Below are 19,480 nucleotides of genomic sequence, written 5' to 3'. Positions count from 1 at the left end.
CCACGCGGCTGATTTATACAACTACAAAAGTGTAATTGTACTAGGGATACAAGTAATTTGAACCCTAATTATTACAAGCTTCTTGACCGAAACCCTAGCTGGTTCATCCAATTGATTTGTACCCTGCACACTCAAGAAACAGGTTAGTAACTTCACAGAAGATCCTTTCGGATCAAAGATGAAATACTAACACAAAGAGAAAAACAAATCAGAATAGATCACTAAATATGGCTCAGAACCCGCCACATAGCCCAGATTTATTCAACTAGAACCGAATCCAAGGGAGCATGGATGAACTGACTGGAGTCTACCCTCACACCGTCAATACCTCCACCACACCGTCCCTTCACACCTGATTAGATCACCACACACAACTCAAACCAGAAATCCTAATCCTCACAACACCAAGCAACCAAAGCAGTTGCCTTCTCAACAACTCACACACGATTAATCACACTAGAACCATGAAGAATCTCAAGGAGTTGACCGGGAAAGCCATCGGAAAAGAGGAGAGAAGACAGAGTATCACCGAGAGTAGAAAGAGAGAGAGTAGATTGTAGAATGAATAGGAGCGACGCCTACACATCTCACTTATCACACACAAAACACAAACCCTTGATCCAACGGCAGAGAAGCAAGATCCAAGTGAAGGGACGCATTGCAGCAATCCAGCGGTGAAGAGTAAGTAGCTGGGCTTCTGGGCCAGGGCCAGCAAGGATAAAAGGCCCAGACACAAATTAAACCAAGCCCAAATAATGGTCCACATATCCAACATACTCCACCTTGGACTCTTATTCTAGGAAACCAATCCTGAGTTATAGGCTAGGGCATAACTCATCATTGCCAACAAGGTTAGTTCCTGACACCAAAGAGCATAAACTCATTAGTCATGGAAATAACCAAAGATTTGCCTAACAAGATCACAAGAAGGTCACCAATGGCCAACTAACCAGTCTTGTAGGTCTTTCATGCCTAGTGATCTCAAAGAGCTAAGGCTCACAGAGTCAACTAGGTCTTACCCCCGGGACATGCACATGCTAACCACAATCAAAATGCAAAATCCTAATTCAAGTGAGCAATTTATCAACATGTAAGCATTTGGTTCCCATATCAGCTGGGTTCTTATCAATGTGCACCTTTTAAGAAAAACTTCACCTTTTTCAACAATATCTCTAATGTAATGAAATCTCACATCAATATGTTTTGTCCTATCATGAAAAACTGAATTTTAACATATCTGAATAGCAGACTGAGAATCAGAAAACACAATAGGAGATTTATTCACAAACTTAAGTTCAGAGAGCACTCCCTTCAACCATACAGCCTCTTTCATTGCCTCAGTAATGACGATATATTCTGACTCAGTAGTGGATAAAGCCACTATATGCTGCAGCTGTGACTTCCAACTAATACATGATCTGCACACAGTAAACACATAGGAGGTAGTAGATTTCCTCTTACCCCTATCATTAGCATAGTTGGAATCCACAAAACCAGTTAGTAAAACACCATCATCACATTTAGAGTAACACAACCCATACTTGGCAGTGTGCTTATGATATCTTAGAAGCCATTTCAAAGCTTCCCAATTAACAGAACCAGGATTTTCCATATATCTACTAAGGCATGACACAACATAGGCAATGTCAGGCCTAGTGCTAACCATTAAGTACATCACTAATCCAATAACATTAGCATAAGAGACTTTCTTCATGGCATCAATATCAAACTGAGCCTTTGAGCATAAATCTTTACTCAACATAAAATGAGCAGCAAGGGGAACAGAGGCAGGTGTGGCATCAAATGTAATACCCGCGCCAGTTTATAATTATTTGTGTTCAATATAGTAATGTGGAACTAGAGAAGTAACGTCCCCTCCTTTATTTTAAATAAATGGAACGCGAGCCTTTATTGAAGCTAATTCTTTCTTTTATCATTTTCGTTACAAGATGATAGAAATAAAAAAAATAAGGATGAGCGAGCAAATTAGAACAGACTAAAGATACACTTCGGACTAAAGAAGTTCGAATATCTTTCTACATACACAAACTATCAAACTAGCTTTCCAATGAGTTACATGGAGTAAAAGATCGGGATGTGAGCTTTCAAACAAGCCCTTCGGTTTTCTTCCTTTAGGCCCGAACCGCGGCCCGTTCCCGAGAAGCCCGTCAGGCCGAGGATAGCGGGCTGGGCCGGGAGCAATACAACAGCCAAGTCTTGCTCTACCCGAAAAGGAATTTAGACAATGACAAAAGTTAACAAAACCTCATATAACAAATGTGAAAATCTGCCAAGTAAGAGGAAATTCTAGGAAATGAGACAACAATACCTTGCAAAAGTGAACACAAGTTGTACTAAAAATAGCAAGCATACTCCTGCACCTCCCCACCTCAACCGAGAGCTGCAATGAGAAAACAAAGGTTCTTAAAACTAAGGAGTACAAGGCTGCAAAATCTGTGTACTAAACAATAAATTAAGGAGGGACAAACTGAGATAAAACAAGTAGAGTTTACCTCTCAATGCTGCCAAAAAAAAATTGGAGGCTTGCCTCATTTGGAGTGGCAACTTATCCTTGACCGACTCCTTGCCATTCAACTAACCCAAACCGTCGCCCTCCAGCTGCACCAATTCAGTCCAACCCGAGCAGCCACCTGCTCCCCTGCACATCAAACAAATAACCTAATGAAGGTAGTACTTAGGCTTCAAGAAAGAGACAAATGAAATGAATTAAAGGTGCCATCTGCAGCATGAGAACAAAGAGCTTTGACAGCCCATTTAATTTCCCCTAAGGTACACAAAATCAGCCTATAAAAAGCCCCTCCACCACACTTATGAACTCCCTTCCGCATACTTCAAACTTCCAGCAACATAACAAGATTGAGAGTAGGAGAGCTTGAGTTCTAAGAGCTGAAAATTCAAGCAGCTGGGGTTTCAAGAGGTAATACACCCCCATCCTTTTTCTTAATCAATCTTTCATGTCATCATGTAGAAACACTAGAACCAGAAGCAATAAGCTACTGCCTTTACATCAAAAATCAACAGCTTAAGTAGTTTTCACAGCATAGAAACTCACATGTTGTTGCAACTGCCTTCAAATGTTAAAAGCCCCACCACAGTGGCACTTTATAACCATTTCAAGATCAATACTTTAGCCTAAAGATCAAGCTCATTGCAGTGAGCTAAACATTAGCTCAAAACTCACAAACTCAAGTCACAATAATAAAAAAAAAAGGCCACCAACATAACTACTGTCCAAATCTCAACAAAATACATAGAAGGGAGTATAAGAACGTAGCTTTAGGGCCGAAGGGATCCTCGGAGACCGCCGGCGACGGCGAGGCCATGAGGGCAGCCGCGGGGACTCCACGGCAAGCTCCAGCTTCCGAGGTGAAGACGGTATCGCGTACACCAAGCAACGGCAGGATGGCCATTTGCAGAGCCCGATCCCAGCGTCGAATCGCCGTGGCTGTGGCTGCCTCGGCGGCGCATCCAGACGATGATGGCTGCGATAGCGATGAGGGGAAACGCAGCTCGACGGAGGGCCGGCGGCGCTGGCGGAGCGGAGCTGTGGGTGCACAGAGAGAGAGAGAGAGGCGATGCTCCCTCTCCTTCTCCGACGGTGCGACACCAGCGACGAGCGGCAGCCGCAAGGTGGCGGCGGCGGGTGGCGGCGTTGACGACGAGATGGCGGCGACCGGGTGAGGCGGCGATACCACCGAGAGAGATGAGGGAGGTTGGATTAGGGCTAGTGTTGATTTGGGGAAGATGAGGGATGAGAGAGAGGCCGATGGATTGAAGGAAGGGAGAGTAGTATTTGGGCCTCTTTAATTCTAGCATTTGGGTTTTCTTTTTAGATGTTGGGCCTCCTAAATTTTATTTTGTGTTGGGCTGGTGATGAAGGTATTAATTTGGGTCACTAATTAAATTAAAGTAGGTGTGAGGAATCTAATTAAATCATGGGCCTTACTATATTATGGACTTAATAATTAATAGCCCGCAAATTAATTCCACGAAGATAAGTCTAATTTTTCCGGAAATTAGCAAGAGTGCTCAAATGATTAATTTTAAGAAATTACGATACGCTAACGATGAATAGACCTCGAGCCAAATATTTAATACTTGAATAAATAGCATAGGAGGTAGCACCCTCTAGCTAAGCGAATAATTTTCCCAATTTAATTAAATCAGATCTGCTGATTTAATTAATACTCAAGAATTTTAGAACTCTTCTAGAAAATTTAGAGAAAGAATAAAATGATCACGCACTGAGGATGCATTCATGTCTAAGCTTAATGGATATCTCAAAATCTAATTAAGTATCTTTTTATTTCCTAAAGGGACGTCTTCGAACGTCATCTAAAACCAAGTTAAGGAAATTTCGGAAGGAGCTTCAGCTGTTAAGGTGGGCATTTCTTTCAAAATGTGATTTCAGTATGAAAATGTGAATCTTTGCTCAAGTATATTGTCATGCCATGTTTTGTTTTATGATTACCTATCTGCTTGGCTATGCCAATTTAGTTAAATCGAATTCGGGTCCCAGTAGGGCCGCAAACCCTACTCGGACTAGTGTACACATAAGGGGACCGTGAGCTAACAAAAGGGGTTGGCCGGTCCAGTGACCGTCGTGGAATGTGGCCACATTCCCGGTTCACATCAGTTTCAGATATGGTATATCTATGTTACGTGATTGCGCAATCAAATCTTTACTAAAGGAAAAGTATTTTAGTGACTCGGGTCTTTTAAGAAAAACCCCGTGATCACTCAACTGTGGCATTGACAATTAAATATAGAACTATTTTTGGCAACGTGCCCACTGAGTATACCAAATACTCAGCCCTGCATGTTATTTTCAAATGTGCAGGTTGAACGTGGACGAGCAGGCGAAGGTGTTGGGACAAACATTTTAAATAAGTAGTTAGGTAGCCCAAAGTAGCATGTCTTCATACGTGCTATTTTGTCTTGGACTCTTCCGCTGCAAACCTAGAATTATGTACTAGCAAGCTTTGAACCTAGTCTTGTTACTCTGATCACGTTTCGACTATGTACCCATATGCCTTTGATACTTTTGGTTTGAGTGATTTCATCCTTTTTATGTTGTCCCTTGATGATTGAGAATTGTTTAGTCACGAAATAGCTACGCTCATTAGCACTAGGGAGTTGTGGTCGTGACAGAGTGGTATCAGAGCACCGTTCTTTCGCTCTGGACCCAAGAACCTTCCTTCAAGCCTTAGTCTAGAATGATAGCACTAGGCTAGAACATGACTTAAATAGAAAGTTAAAGGACCCAACACCTCGACTCGTCACGTTCAACCGCAGCAAAAGAGGTAAATACCTTTTGTTTCTTGAAAAAGTCTTTTTCAAAAAGGGGATAATAATGTTTTAAGTCATGGAAAAACTATGCAATCTCTTTGAAGAAAATGTGTCTTTCATGAAACATTGTGAGTGCTTTTGAACACTAAGTGTAATGTGCTATGCATGACCAGCTATGTGATCTTGGACTTATGGTGATAGTGTTGATAACTCACATCTGGGACTATGCATGCAAACCTAGAACGCCTAAGGAGGTACATTAGGCTAGAGTATCTATGAACGAATAGTCGTGAATGACAACTCTTGCACCGCTTCCAAGAGCGATGAAATCAACGGAAAAATGCAAGATAGGGCGAACCCCTAACTTTTCTTGAGAAATAGAACTTTAAATGCGAACTACGGCGTACTGTATTACGACCTTTACGTTTAAAAAGAGAAAGAACGTCCAAAATTATGAGGGCCCACGTGTCACTCAAAACGAATACTAATACGATCTACCCCTATCAAGGAAAACCCTAACGGTTTATCGATACGACGGCTAGTACTATATATTTCACTATACATATTACTTCTATACTTTTTTTCTCTTTTTCGCGTTTTTGAGAGCCCATTCTTTCGTACAGATGGCACGACAGCGCTACACCCATCGTAGGCCGCTCCGAGCTGGCGCGGATTCCGAGGCAGTGATTCGCTATTACCGGTCCTACCGCCGCTGCCATGGGGATACGCTGGCAGAGTTCGTAGCTCACTACGCGAAGTTATGGGACGAGGCCAACTGTCATGGGGTGAAGCCCTACGAGGGTATCATGAGGCTCGTCGGTTTGTTTCCTGAGGGGTGGCAGAGTTGGATGACGGCCACTGCCGAGTTGTACACGTCGTCCCCGCCTCCCACATATGAGCCTATCGGGGACATGCCCGGTTTTCTGAGCGCGGTCTCAGCAGGGTGCTTCCACTTCGGTGATGGGCCCCCACCAGAGACGCAGGCGCCCGGGAGCGAGAGATTCCGCAGGTTGCCACCCTTGGCCCTCATGCGGGGTGCAGGTGGAGTATTCGAGGAGGGGCAGTCGTCTCGAGCTCCCGCCCGCGAGAGGGGCCGAGTAGAGGTTACGCCCGACTCGAGTGATGAGACCGGGTCTATGGGGAGCAGCGCGGCGGATGAGGATGACGACAAGAACTCAGAGGAGGAGGGCGTAGACGACGATGAGGTCAGTGAGGAGGACTCCGAGGGAGAGGACCCGGATGAGGAGCCCGAGGAGGTTTTGGAGTGGAGCGAGATGAGGGAGGATGGTCCCGCTGAGGAGGAGCCACAGATTGGCGGCCTCGCTGATTTGGGGTTGGAGTTCGTTCCCCCACCACCGGCCGGACCACCACCAGAGATACCCCCACCTCCAGTGGAGCCCCACCCGGAGACACTACAGCTGTCCCACCACCCGATAGATTTGACCTCTTTCAGCGAGCTGTACCACCGCATATGGCGTATGCGCAGGGAGTTGGCCGCCGGGACCGACATTCCCTTTGCACCAGTAGCAGCCCCAGGGCCACTAGAGCCTGTGGCAGTGCCGGAGCACCCCGAGGAGCCGGTGCCTCCGATCGAGACGTCCCATCAGGGGACTAATCATGACGACCCGATGTGGATCAGCAGCGACTCTGAGCAGGACTGATTGGGCAGGCCTCAGGCGTGTTTATCGTAGTAGCTTAGCATCATGTTTTCTCTTTCCATGTATCGAACCTTTTAGGAGTTTCTTATTTTCCTGATTGCCCTCACATGTATCAGATTGTAAGTCCTCGCTAGAGGCAATTTTCTTCGATTATGACATGTGATGTTTCTTGGCTACGTTACTTGCCCTTGATATTATTGCTCCTTGTGTTCAAGAAAATGGTGCATTTAATGAACCTAATGCTTGCGATCATGACTTTCGACGAGTATAAATCCATGTTAACCTTGTTATCCTTAGAACAGAATGCCACCAAGGAGACGTGCCGGACGGCCAAGAAGGAATGGCGAGGTGCCACAAAATGTACCACGAGGAAATGGAGCGGGAAGAGGGATGACCCCACCACCTCCTCCGCCGCCTCCACCGCCACAGGAGCGGCGAGTGGAAGAACTCTTCCTAAAACAGAACCCTCCGGTTTTCAATGGTTTAGGGGACCCAGTTGTGGCTGAAAACTGGATACGCGCCATGGAACGTATCTTCAACTTCCTGCACTGCAACGATCAGGAACGCTTGACTTGTGTGACCTTCCAACTGACAGGATCAGCTGATTTCTGGTGGGAGGCACGAAAGAAAATTTTGACCCCGGAACAACTGGCTCAGATGACTTGGGATGAGTTCAAAACTGGAATGTATGACAAGTACATCCCGAAGAGTTACCGTAAGGCTAAGGAAGTGGAATTTTATAATCTGAAACAAGGGCGGATGTCCGTTACTGAGTATGACAGAATGTTCTGCGACATGTCTCGCTATGCGCCTGACCAAGTCGATACTGATGAGAAGATGGCTGAGAAGTTTTGTGCCGGTCTGAGGTACGAAATAAAGATGGCCTTGGCAAGCCTTGGAGGGTTGTCATACCCTGAATCACTAAGTCGAGCTTTGGATATCGAGGCTGCTATGCCCAAAGAAAAGTCTATTGTGCCTGTTGCCACAACACCACCTCAACAACAGCACAACTTCCGAGAGAAAAGAAAGTGGGATGGAGATCGTACTCCAAATGAAACTAAGAGATCACAACTTGCTCTGAAGCCACCGCAGAACGGTGGAAGGCAAATTGCTCCAAATCAGATGATGGAGTACCGACCTAGAGCCCCTCCCTGTGCTAAGTGCTCAAAGAATCATCATGGGGAGTGCAAAGCTGGGACTGATAGGTGCTTCTACTGTGGCAAGGGTGGACACTTCTCCAGAGAATGCCCGGATAGGAACGCTGGAGTCAGAGGGAGACAGAACTATCAAGGGCAGCGTCCACAACTGCGGGCACTTCAAGCTGAGCCGAAAGGAAAAGCGGCCCTACCCCAAGCTCCACAACACCAGCGGCAGTTACGGCAGAGGCTTCCCACTCAGGCCAGAGCTTTTGCACTGAGGCAGAGGCAGCCTAAGACGGAGCCAGGGAACCAGGAGCAGGGCAATCTGGCAGGTATGGGAACTCTCCTCAACATACCTATTGCCATTTTGTTTGATACTGGTGCATCACACTCGTTCATATCAGCACCTTGCGTGGATACTTTAGAACTACCTACTGATGCAATCGAACATAAGATGAGGGTGTCCTCACCCGTAGGAGGCCTTATAGACATCTTACGAACTTGCTCAAATGTAGAATTCACTATGGGAAACCTTAAGTTAGTGGCTCACAATTTGCATGTGATGTTGATGTGGAGCGTCGACATCATATTGGGAATGGATTGGTTAGCCGAAAACTACGCTACCATTCTTTGTAAGGAAAGGCAGATCTCGCTGCAATACCCAGGGAAGGAACCCACAATCTTCCACGGAATCTCCATGAGGCGACGAAAGTCCATAATTTCTGCACTACAAGCAACCACTATGATAAGGAAAGGATACCCTGCGTACCTCGTTTACCTGAATGGAGAAGAGAAAGAGGACCGTAAGATTGAAGATGTAGCAGTGGTACGAGAATTTTCAGATGTCTTCCCAGACGCACTACCGGGATTGCCGCCAGACAGGCAATTAGAATTCACAATCGATCTCGAACCAGGATCGGCCCCAGTATCTAAGGCACCATACAGAATGGCGCCTAAGGAGTTAGAAGAACTCAAGATACAGTTACAGGAACTGCTAGACCTAGGCTTCATCCGACCCAGTGTGTCACCATGGGGCGCACCAGTGCTCTTCGTGAAGAAGAAGGACGGAACACTGAGAATGTGTATCGACTACCGAGAGTTGAACAAGCTGACGCTCAAGAACAAATACCCTCTACCGAGGATTGATGATCTGTTCGACCAACTTCGAGGGGCTGGTGTATTCTCGAAAATGGACTTGAGATCAGGCTATCACCAATTGAAAGTCCGACATGACGATGTGCCCAAAACAGCATTCCGCACCAGATACGGCCACTACGAATTCACTGTAATGCCTTTCGGGCTCACAAATGCCCCGGCAGTGTTCATGGACTTAATGAACCGCGTGTTTCACCCATACTTGGACAAGTTTGTCCTAGTCTTTATAGATGATGTACTCATCTACTCTAAGAACGAGAAGGAACACGAGGAACATCTGAGAACCACCTTAGAGACGTTGAGAGCCGAGAAACTCTATGCTAAGTTTAGCAAGTGTGAGTTCTGGCTCAACGAGGTGAATTTCCTCGGACACATAATAACCGCAGATGGGATCCGAGTGGACCCTGCAAAGGTGGAGGCAGTACAACGTTGGCAGTCACCGACCACACCGAGTGAAATTCGAAGTTTCTTAGGTTTGGCTGGATATTATCGGAGGTTCATTGAAGGATTTTCTAAAATAGCCAGACCATTGACTCAGCAGCTCAAGAAAGGAGCTAAGGTCAATTGGACGCCGGAGTGCGAAGCAAGCTTCCAGTTGTTAAAAGAAAAGTTGACCACCGCACCAGTCCTAGCCGTGCCAGCGCCAGAAGCAGGCTATGTAGTGTACACCGATGCTTCAAAGGTCGGACTTGGATGCGTATTGATGCAGGATGGCAAGGTGATTGCTTATGCGTCACGCCAACTCAGGCCACACGAGTTAAACTACCCTACTCATGATTTGGAACTAGCGGCAGTAGTACATGCCCTGAAGATTTGGAGACATCACCTTTACGGGGTTCGATGTGAGATCTTCACGGACCACAAGAGCCTTAAGTACTTCTTCGAGCAGAAGGATTTAAATATGCGACAGCGTAGATGGCTCGAATTAGTCAAGGACTATGACTGTGGTATAAATTACCACCCAGGCAAGGCGAATGTGGTGGCAGATGCCTTGAGCAGGAAGACTACACCCCAAGTGGCTACTTTCCTCACTCAGAATGAGGAGCTTATACGGGAATTCGCTAAGATGCGATTGGAGGTAGTAAGAGCACCAGAGACGGTGGAGAGTAGAATCGCCACTTTAGTGATTGAGCCAGACTTAAGAGCCAGAATTGTTGAGGCTCAGAGGAGTGATGAAGCATTTGAGAAAATTCGACTTAAGGTGAGGACGGGAAAAGAGGTGAATTACCGCGAAGAAGCGGATAACGCCCTCACTTTTGAAGGGAGATTATGCGTGCCCAATGACGAGGCTCTCAGAAATGAGATCATGAGCGAAGCACATGAGACACCCTACACCGCCCACCCAGGAGGTACGAAAATGTATCAAGATATGAAGAAGCATTTTTGGTGGGATGGCATGAAGAGGAGCATAGCGTCGTTTGTAGAAAGGTGCCTAACATGTCAACAAGTGAAGGCTCTACATCAACGACCCTATGGGAAATTACAACCCCTAGAAATTCCCGAGTGGAAGTGGGAGCACGTTGCAATGGATTTCGTGACAGGATTGCCAAAGTCCCAACGAGGAAATACAGCTATTTGGGTGATTATAGATCGCCTCACCAAGAGCGCCCACTTTGTACCAGTTCGTATCACTTACGGATCGGACAAGTTAGCTCAGATCTATGTGCAAGAGATCATACGATTACATGGAATACCGGTGACGATCACATCAGACAGGGATCCAAAATTTACTTCTAGATTTTGGATAAGCCTGCAGCAAGAGCTGGGCACTAGATTGAATTTCAGTACTGCATTCCATCCACAGACAGATGGGCAGTCTGAAAGAACGATCCAGACCTTGGAGGATATGCTAAGAGCCGTAGTGCTCGACCGCGGAGGAAAATGGGAGCCAGTATTGCCACTTATAGAGTTTGCTTACAACAACAGTTACCAAGCAACTATAAACATGGCCCCATATGAAGCACTGTATGGGAGGAAATGTAGATCACCACTTTATTGGGATGAGGTCGGTGAGAGAAAGACGCTTGGACCGGATTCTGTAGAGGAAATGATAGAGATCGTCCGCCAGATCCGTGAGAGAATCAAGGAAGCTCAAGACAGGCAGAAGTCTTACGCGGATGCTCGCCGCACCGACCTGCAATTCGAGGCGGGAGACAAAGTTTTTCTAAAGGTATCTCCGTCTAAAGGGATTACGAGATTTGGCGTCAAGGGCAAGCTAAGACCACGTTTCATCGGACCCTACGAGATTCTAGAAGAAGTCGGTCCTGTGGCGTACAGATTGGCACTCCCACCGAGTTTCGGGAACGTGCACAATGTCTTTCACGTGTCACAATTGAGGAAATATGTGTTCGACCCAAAACACATAGTCCATCAAGAGGAAATGGTTTTGGAACCAGATTTAAGCTATGAAGAGAAACCAGAGGCAATCGTGGATAGGAAAGTCAAGGAGTTGAGGAATAAATCCATTGTAACAGTGAAAGTTCTATGGAAGCACCATGGTCACGAGGAAGCTACGTGGGAACTAGAAGACAAGATGAAGGAAAAGTACCCAGAGCTTTTTGAGTAACTTAAGCAAAAAAATTTCGGGACGAAATTTTCGTTAAGGAGGGTAGAATGTAATACCCGCGCCAGTTTATAATTATTTGTGTTCAATATAGTAATGTGGAACTAGAGAAGTAACGTCCCCTCCTTTATTTTAAATAAATGGAACGCGAGCCTTTATTGAAGCTAATTCTTTCTTTTATCATTTTCGTTACAAGATGATAGAAATAAAAAAAATAAGGATGAGCGAGCAAATTAGAACAGACTAAAGATACACTTCGGACTAAAGAAGTTCGAATATCTTTCTACATACACAAACTATCAAACTAGCTTTCCAATGAGTTACATGGAGTAAAAGATCGGGATGTGAGCTTTCAAACAAGCCCTTCGGTTTTCTTCCTTTAGGCCCGAACCGCGGCCCGTTCCCGAGAAGCCCGTCAGGCCGAGGATAGCGGGCTGGGCCGGGAGCAATACAACAGCCAAGTCTTGCTCTACCCGAAAAGGAATTTAGACAATGACAAAAGTTAACAAAACCTCATATAACAAATGTGAAAATCTGCCAAGTAAGAGGAAATTCTAGGAAATGAGACAACAATACCTTGCAAAAGTGAACACAAGTTGTACTAAAAATAGCAAGCATACTCCTGCACCTCCCCACCTCAACCGAGAGCTGCAATGAGAAAACAAAGGTTCTTAAAACTAAGGAGTACAAGGCTGCAAAATCTGTGTACTAAACAATAAATTAAGGAGGGACAAACTGAGATAAAACAAGTAGAGTTTACCTCTCAATGCTGCCAAAAAAAAATTGGAGGCTTGCCTCATTTGGAGTGGCAACTTATCCTTGACCGACTCCTTGCCATTCAACTAACCCAAACCGTCGCCCTCCAGCTGCACCAATTCAGTCCAACCCGAGCAGCCACCTGCTCCCCTGCACATCAAACAAATAACCTAATGAAGGTAGTACTTAGGCTTCAAGAAAGAGACAAATGAAATGAATTAAAGGTGCCATCTGCAGCATGAGAACAAAGAGCTTTGACAGCCCATTTAATTTCCCCTAAGGTACACAAAATCAGCCTATAAAAAGCCCCTCCACCACACTTATGAACTCCCTTCCGCATACTTCAAACTTCCAGCAACATAACAAGATTGAGAGTAGGAGAGCTTGAGTTCTAAGAGCTGAAAATTCAAGCAGCTGGGGTTTCAAGAGGTAATACACCCCCATCCTTTTTCTTAATCAATCTTTCATGTCATCATGTAGAAACACTAGAACCAGAAGCAATAAGCTACTGCCTTTACATCAAAAATCAACAGCTTAAGTAGTTTTCACAGCATAGAAACTCACATGTTGTTGCAACTGCCTTCAAATGTTAAAAGCCCCACCACAGTGGCACTTTATAACCATTTCAAGATCAATACTTTAGCCTAAAGATCAAGCTCATTGCAGTGAGCTAAACATTAGCTCAAAACTCACAAACTCAAGTCACAATAATAAAAAAAAAAGGCCACCAACATAACTACTGTCCAAATCTCAACAAAATACATAGAAGGGAGTATAAGAACGTAGCTTTAGGGCCGAAGGGATCCTCGGAGACCGCCGGCGACGGCGAGGCCATGAGGGCAGCCGCGGGGACTCCACGGCAAGCTCCAGCTTCCGAGGTGAAGACGGTATCGCGTACACCAAGCAACGGCAGGATGGCCATTTGCAGAGCCCGATCCCAGCGTCGAATCGCCGTGGCTGTGGCTGCCTCGGCGGCGCATCCAGACGATGATGGCTGCGATAGCGATGAGGGGAAACGCAGCTCGACGGAGGGCCGGCGGCGCTGGCGGAGCGGAGCTGTGGGTGCACAGAGAGAGAGAGAGAGGCGATGCTCCCTCTCCTTCTCCGACGGTGCGACACCAGCGACGAGCGGCAGCCGCAAGGTGGCGGCGGCGGGTGGCGGCGTTGACGACGAGATGGCGGCGACCGGGTGAGGCGGCGATACCACCGAGAGAGATGAGGGAGGTTGGATTAGGGCTAGTGTTGATTTGGGGAAGATGAGGGATGAGAGAGAGGCCGATGGATTGAAGGAAGGGAGAGTAGTATTTGGGCCTCTTTAATTCTAGCATTTGGGTTTTCTTTTTAGATGTTGGGCCTCCTAAATTTTATTTTGTGTTGGGCTGGTGATGAAGGTATTAATTTGGGTCACTAATTAAATTAAAGTAGGTGTGAGGAATCTAATTAAATCATGGGCCTTACTATATTATGGACTTAATAATTAATAGCCCGCAAATTAATTCCACGAAGATAAGTCTAATTTTTCCGGAAATTAGCAAGAGTGCTCAAATGATTAATTTTAAGAAATTACGATACGCTAACGATGAATAGACCTCGAGCCAAATATTTAATACTTGAATAAATAGCATAGGAGGTAGCACCCTCTAGCTAAGCGAATAATTTTCCCAATTTAATTAAATCAGATCTGCTGATTTAATTAATACTCAAGAATTTTAGAACTCTTCTAGAAAATTTAGAGAAAGAATAAAATGATCACGCACTGAGGATGCATTCATGTCTAAGCTTAATGGATATCTCAAAATCTAATTAAGTATCTTTTTATTTCCTAAAGGGACGTCTTCGAACGTCATCTAAAACCAAGTTAAGGAAATTTCGGAAGGAGCTTCAGCTGTTAAGGTGGGCATTTCTTTCAAAATGTGATTTCAGTATGAAAATGTGAATCTTTGCTCAAGTATATTGTCATGCCATGTTTTGTTTTATGATTACCTATCTGCTTGGCTATGCCAATTTAGTTAAATCGAATTCGGGTCCCAGTAGGGCCGCAAACCCTACTCGGACTAGTGTACACATAAGGGGACCGTGAGCTAACAAAAGGGGTTGGCCGGTCCAGTGACCGTCGTGGAATGTGGCCACATTCCCGGTTCACATCAGTTTCAGATATGGTATATCTATGTTACGTGATTGCGCAATCAAATCTTTACTAAAGGAAAAGTATTTTAGTGACTCGGGTCTTTTAAGAAAAACCCCGTGATCACTCAACTGTGGCATTGACAATTAAATATAGAACTATTTTTGGCAACGTGCCCACTGAGTATACCAAATACTCAGCCCTGCATGTTATTTTCAAATGTGCAGGTTGAACGTGGACGAGCAGGCGAAGGTGTTGGGACAAACATTTTAAATAAGTAGTTAGGTAGCCCAAAGTAGCATGTCTTCATACGTGCTATTTTGTCTTGGACTCTTCCGCTGCAAACCTAGAATTATGTACTAGCAAGCTTTGAACCTAGTCTTGTTACTCTGATCACGTTTCGACTATGTACCCATATGCCTTTGATACTTTTGGTTTGAGTGATTTCATCCTTTTTATGTTGTCCCTTGATGATTGAGAATTGTTTAGTCACGAAATAGCTACGCTCATTAGCACTAGGGAGTTGTGGTCGTGACATCAAACATGTTCAATTTCTTCAAAACTTTGTACACATAAGGTTCCTGATGCAAAACAAGAGAACAATTTTTCCTATCTCTCTAAATGCAAATACCTAGGATTTTCTGAGCATGCCCTAGGTCCTTCATGTCAAAATTTTCACTCAGAGAAGATTGCATAACCTTAATAGTTTTCAAACAAGGACCCATGATAAGCATATCATCCACATATAACAAAAGAAACACATGAACAGAATCAAGATCTTTCATATACAAGCATGCATCAAAGGTACTTCTTACAAAACCTAACTTATGCAAACAATTATTGAACTTGATGCTCCACTGTCTGGGAGATTGCTTCAAACCATACAGGGCCTTTTTCAACAAACAAACATGATTAAGAAACTTATGATCAATAAAGCCTTCAGGCTGCTTCATGTAAATAGGTTTATCCAAATCACCATGCAAAAAGGCAGTTTTCACATCCATTTGTTTCAATTCCCAATCAAAATGAGCACATAAAGCAAGCATTAATCTCACAGTAGTAAATTTAACAACAGGAGCAAAAATCTTAGTATAATCTACCCCCTCTTGTTGAGTAAAACCCTTTGCCACAAGTCTGGCCTTGTATTTTTCAATTTGTGAAGCCAATCAACCATAGATGCACCAGGAGGCAAAGGTACAAGGATCCATGTATGATTTATCATTAAAGAATGCATTTCCTCCATCATGGCTTTATGCCATTGTTTCTAGAATTTAGATTTGGCAGCTTGCTTATAAGATTGGGGTTTATCCCCATAAGATTCATACACATTAAAAGCAGAGTTTATAAGAGCAACCAAACCAACATAGCCATCAAACTTAACAGATTTCTTCACATTAGTTCTTCTAGTTCTATCTCTAGCAAGCACATAATCCTGCAAGTTAGAAGCATCAATGGCATTCTGAATGTCAGCAGGGCTATTAATCACATTCTGAACAGGAACAGGAGGAGAATTTCTAACAGGACTAGCATGCATATCATTGTTATCATCATACACATTTTGGGGAGGCAGCTCATCATTCATATTTAGGTTTCCCTTATTGGGTGGAGTATAGACTGGGTAAGTATTCTAGAAAGGTTGCTCCACTTCACTTGGAGTATCATTAGGATGCTCCACACCAATGAGTGATTATGTGGACTCCACCTCCATCAGAGGTTCATTGTCCACAGTAGTTGGAGTTGGGTTATCATGCAGCTTCAAGCAAGGAAAGTCAAGGTCATTAAACACAACATCCCTGCTAATTATAACCTTAAACCCAGGTTGATCTCTTAACCAAATCCTATATCCTTTAACACCCTCAAGATACCCTAGAAAAACACCCTTTCTGGATCTAAGTTCAAGCTTATCAGTTTTTGTATGCACAAAAGCAGAAAACCCAAACACTCTTAGATGAGAAATATTCAAAGTTTTTCCAGAAAAAACATATTCAGGGCACTGCCCTAAGAGAGGAACGGAGGGAGACCTATTAATCAATAAGTAGCAGTCAATAAACATTCACCCCAAAAAATTTTAGAGAGACCAGATTTTGCAAACATGCACCTTACTTTTTCAAGCAAAGTCCTGTTCATTCTTTCAGCAACCTGATGCACTATTTTTTAACACTAAATAAACCTGCAAGTATACAGAGTATATATAGTATAGCTAAAGGTCAGTACCGAATATCGAACATGGGGAAGGCAAACCCAAGTGTCTATCCTCTACTGGAACTCAATTACTATCTGGAAGATCAATAGATTTTGAAAACTTTTGAAAACAGAAAATATTTGAAAACAATTAACAACTAAATGCAAGCAAAACACAGAGACAATCGATAGAGATAAGGGAATCTCAGGGATGTGCGTTAACAGTTGTGGTTATACAAATTCCAAACTACAATACCCTATGATGCACTTTTTATTAGCACTAAATAAACCTCAAGTATATAAAGTCTATATAGTATAGCTAAAGGTTAGTACCGGATATCGAACACGAGGAAGGCAAACACAAAGTGTCTATCCTCTACTAAGACTCAATTACTATCTGAAAAAGCAAGGGGTTTTGAAAAACTTTTGAATAACTAAAAACAATAAAAAGCATAAAACAACTAAGAGCAAATAAAACACGGAGATAGACGATAGAGATAAGGGAATCCCAAGGATGTGCGTTCACAGTTATGGTTATACAAATTTCAACTACAATACCCTAGCACAGTTTATACTTTGAAAGGACGAGTCACCTAGCTTATGCTCATGCGATACAAACGTTGATTACAAAGTTAGGGTTGTCAATCCTAATACGTAACTCCAAAAAGCTCCTAAGACCCTTGAAAAGTCCTCACTCTCAATTAATAGTGCCGTTTTAAGGGAAGCTAACTGTAGTGTCTACTAAGTGAATCTAACTCGCTAGAACTCTGTCACAGTTATGAAGCAAGTTATATTAAATCATACAAGATTGTGTTACTCAATCATGCAGCATAAGAACTACTTAGGGAAGAAAAAAAGTAAAAACAAAACGGATATTAAATAGAAAAAGGAATTTGTATAACCAAAGTCGTTACTAACACATCCCTAGAATCCTATGAGTTTAGTTACACATAGTTGAATAAGCTAAAAAAATAGATTGAAGGGAAGACAATTTGAACATAAACTAAAGCAAATAAAACCCGTAGGTTGAATCCTTGTCGTTCTTGATGTTCTTGAAATCCTTCTCCATCTCCTTGCACAATGGAAGTACTCTAGCTCTTGATCTCTACGAAGTATTTTGCAAGTAGAAGCTCTCTTTTGATGAAGCTTGAGGTCTTATTTATAGGGAAAAGTCAATCCTTGTTGTAGAAGGAAAAGATCTCCAAAATATGGTAAATCTGGGCGCAAATCTAGGGCTTCTCAGATTCGCCGCCTTTCTCTGGCAGGCCGCCGCACCTTGGCCGACGGTCGCCGCGTTGGACTCCAGAGAGTCTGTTCCCTCGGCGGCGGACCGCCGCACGACTTCCGGCGGTCGCCGGACGAGACTTCTCTTCCAAGCATATTTTTTTGAGGCGGACCGCTGCATTGATCTGCTCGCCGGGCGCCGGCGGTCGCCGTCTGCCTCCAGATTTCCAGACTTTGCGTTTTGGCTCCCTTTTTCGGCTCAATTATGCACATTTCTCACAAAACACATCAAAATTCCAAAATAGACAAAATATGCAAATAATGGTCGTGTAGAGTGACTTTGACATTAAAAACGGACCAAATAATGGCCTTAAAATAGTGCAAAATCCGAGTGTATCAACTCCACCAAACTTACATTTTTGTTTGTCCTCGAACAAAACAATAAAGACACAAAAATAGACGACGCACGGAATGCACAAGAACTAAACATCATAATTGCCTCAAAAGATGAAAGAATAGATTAAGCATGTATTAACACAATCAAATAAAGCAAGACTTATTAGTGCACTTTCATTACTAACTTGTGGAACACCTTGAATTCAAGCCCTCACATGTGGCAAACTTCCAAAGATGGGAAGTGTTCTCTCACTCTCAAAGTGTATAAAGGTAATGTGTATATAAGCACTCAAATCATGCATCATGCAAAGTTTACCATAGGCTTGCTCAAAGTCTAATCCCTCCTCTACTAGATGTGATTAAGCATCAAAAGTCCGAAAGGTCTTTATCTTTGGTTGTAATGTAGGCTCTTTGGTAGGTGAGGAATGTTTGGCTAAAAAGTGACTAAAAATAAAAATATCCCAAGTAGAGTAAAGATAACTCCACTTTTCTAAACCCAAGACACTTTTAACTTATTGAATTTTTCCTTCAACCCACTTTCCAAACCTTTTATTTTCTTTTATTTTCTCAACCTTTCACATTTTTTTTCCTTTCTTTTCTTTTTCTTTCTTACACATCCTTTCCTTTCTTTTCTAAAATTAAGCACATATTTGGAACTTTTTCTCAATTTCACAACTTGTACTTTCTTTGCATTAAGCACACTACTTTTTATACTTTCACTTTATCTCTCCAATTCCTTCACAAAATAAGATAGTAAAAACTAACTAACCCAAGGAATTGTCCCCATTATGTTGGCTTCCAAAGAAAAGGCTTAAAGGCTCAAAATTGGCTCCAAAAGGAAAAATTATTTGAAATTTTTGAGAGGGTGAAATCTTTTGGATAAAAGTAGGCTAGAAATGATGGCCAATCATCCTCCTAAATCAACTTAAACACTATGTAAACTTAGGCAAGACTAAGAGCAAGTTCTAGAAAC

General features: G+C 43.5%; 2 long non-coding RNA genes and 1 pseudogene across 2 annotated transcripts; all 3 read right to left on the bottom strand.

Moving 5' to 3' along the window:
* Nucleotides 1-1,228: 1,228 nt before the first annotated feature.
* LOC148923559 (secreted RxLR effector protein 161 pseudogene) lies at nucleotides 1,229-1,714 on the bottom strand (annotated as a pseudogene).
* A 144-nt stretch (nucleotides 1,715-1,858) lies between these two features.
* LOC148923558 (uncharacterized) lies at nucleotides 1,859-3,779 on the bottom strand. The gene is made up of 3 exons (XR_016132665.1): nucleotides 2,514-3,779; nucleotides 2,330-2,401; nucleotides 1,859-2,222 (listed from the first exon to the last, which is right to left on the bottom strand). It is a non-coding gene; the product is annotated as an uncharacterized LOC148923558 (long non-coding RNA).
* Nucleotides 3,780-11,930: 8,151 nt separating this feature from the next.
* On the bottom strand, nucleotides 11,931-13,851 carry LOC148923557 (uncharacterized). The gene is made up of 3 exons (XR_016132664.1): nucleotides 12,586-13,851; nucleotides 12,402-12,473; nucleotides 11,931-12,294 (listed from the first exon to the last, which is right to left on the bottom strand). It is a non-coding gene; the product is annotated as an uncharacterized LOC148923557 (long non-coding RNA).
* Between the last annotated feature and the right edge of the window lie 5,629 nt (nucleotides 13,852-19,480).

This window comes from Salvia hispanica, chromosome 6 (assembly GCF_029641045.1).
Source record: "Salvia hispanica isolate PSC_SH4W2 chromosome 6, Shi_PSC_v1, whole genome shotgun sequence".
Lineage (NCBI taxonomy): Eukaryota > Viridiplantae > Streptophyta > Magnoliopsida > Lamiales > Lamiaceae > Salvia > Salvia hispanica.
This window is presented reverse-complemented; position numbering and strand designations above follow the sequence as displayed.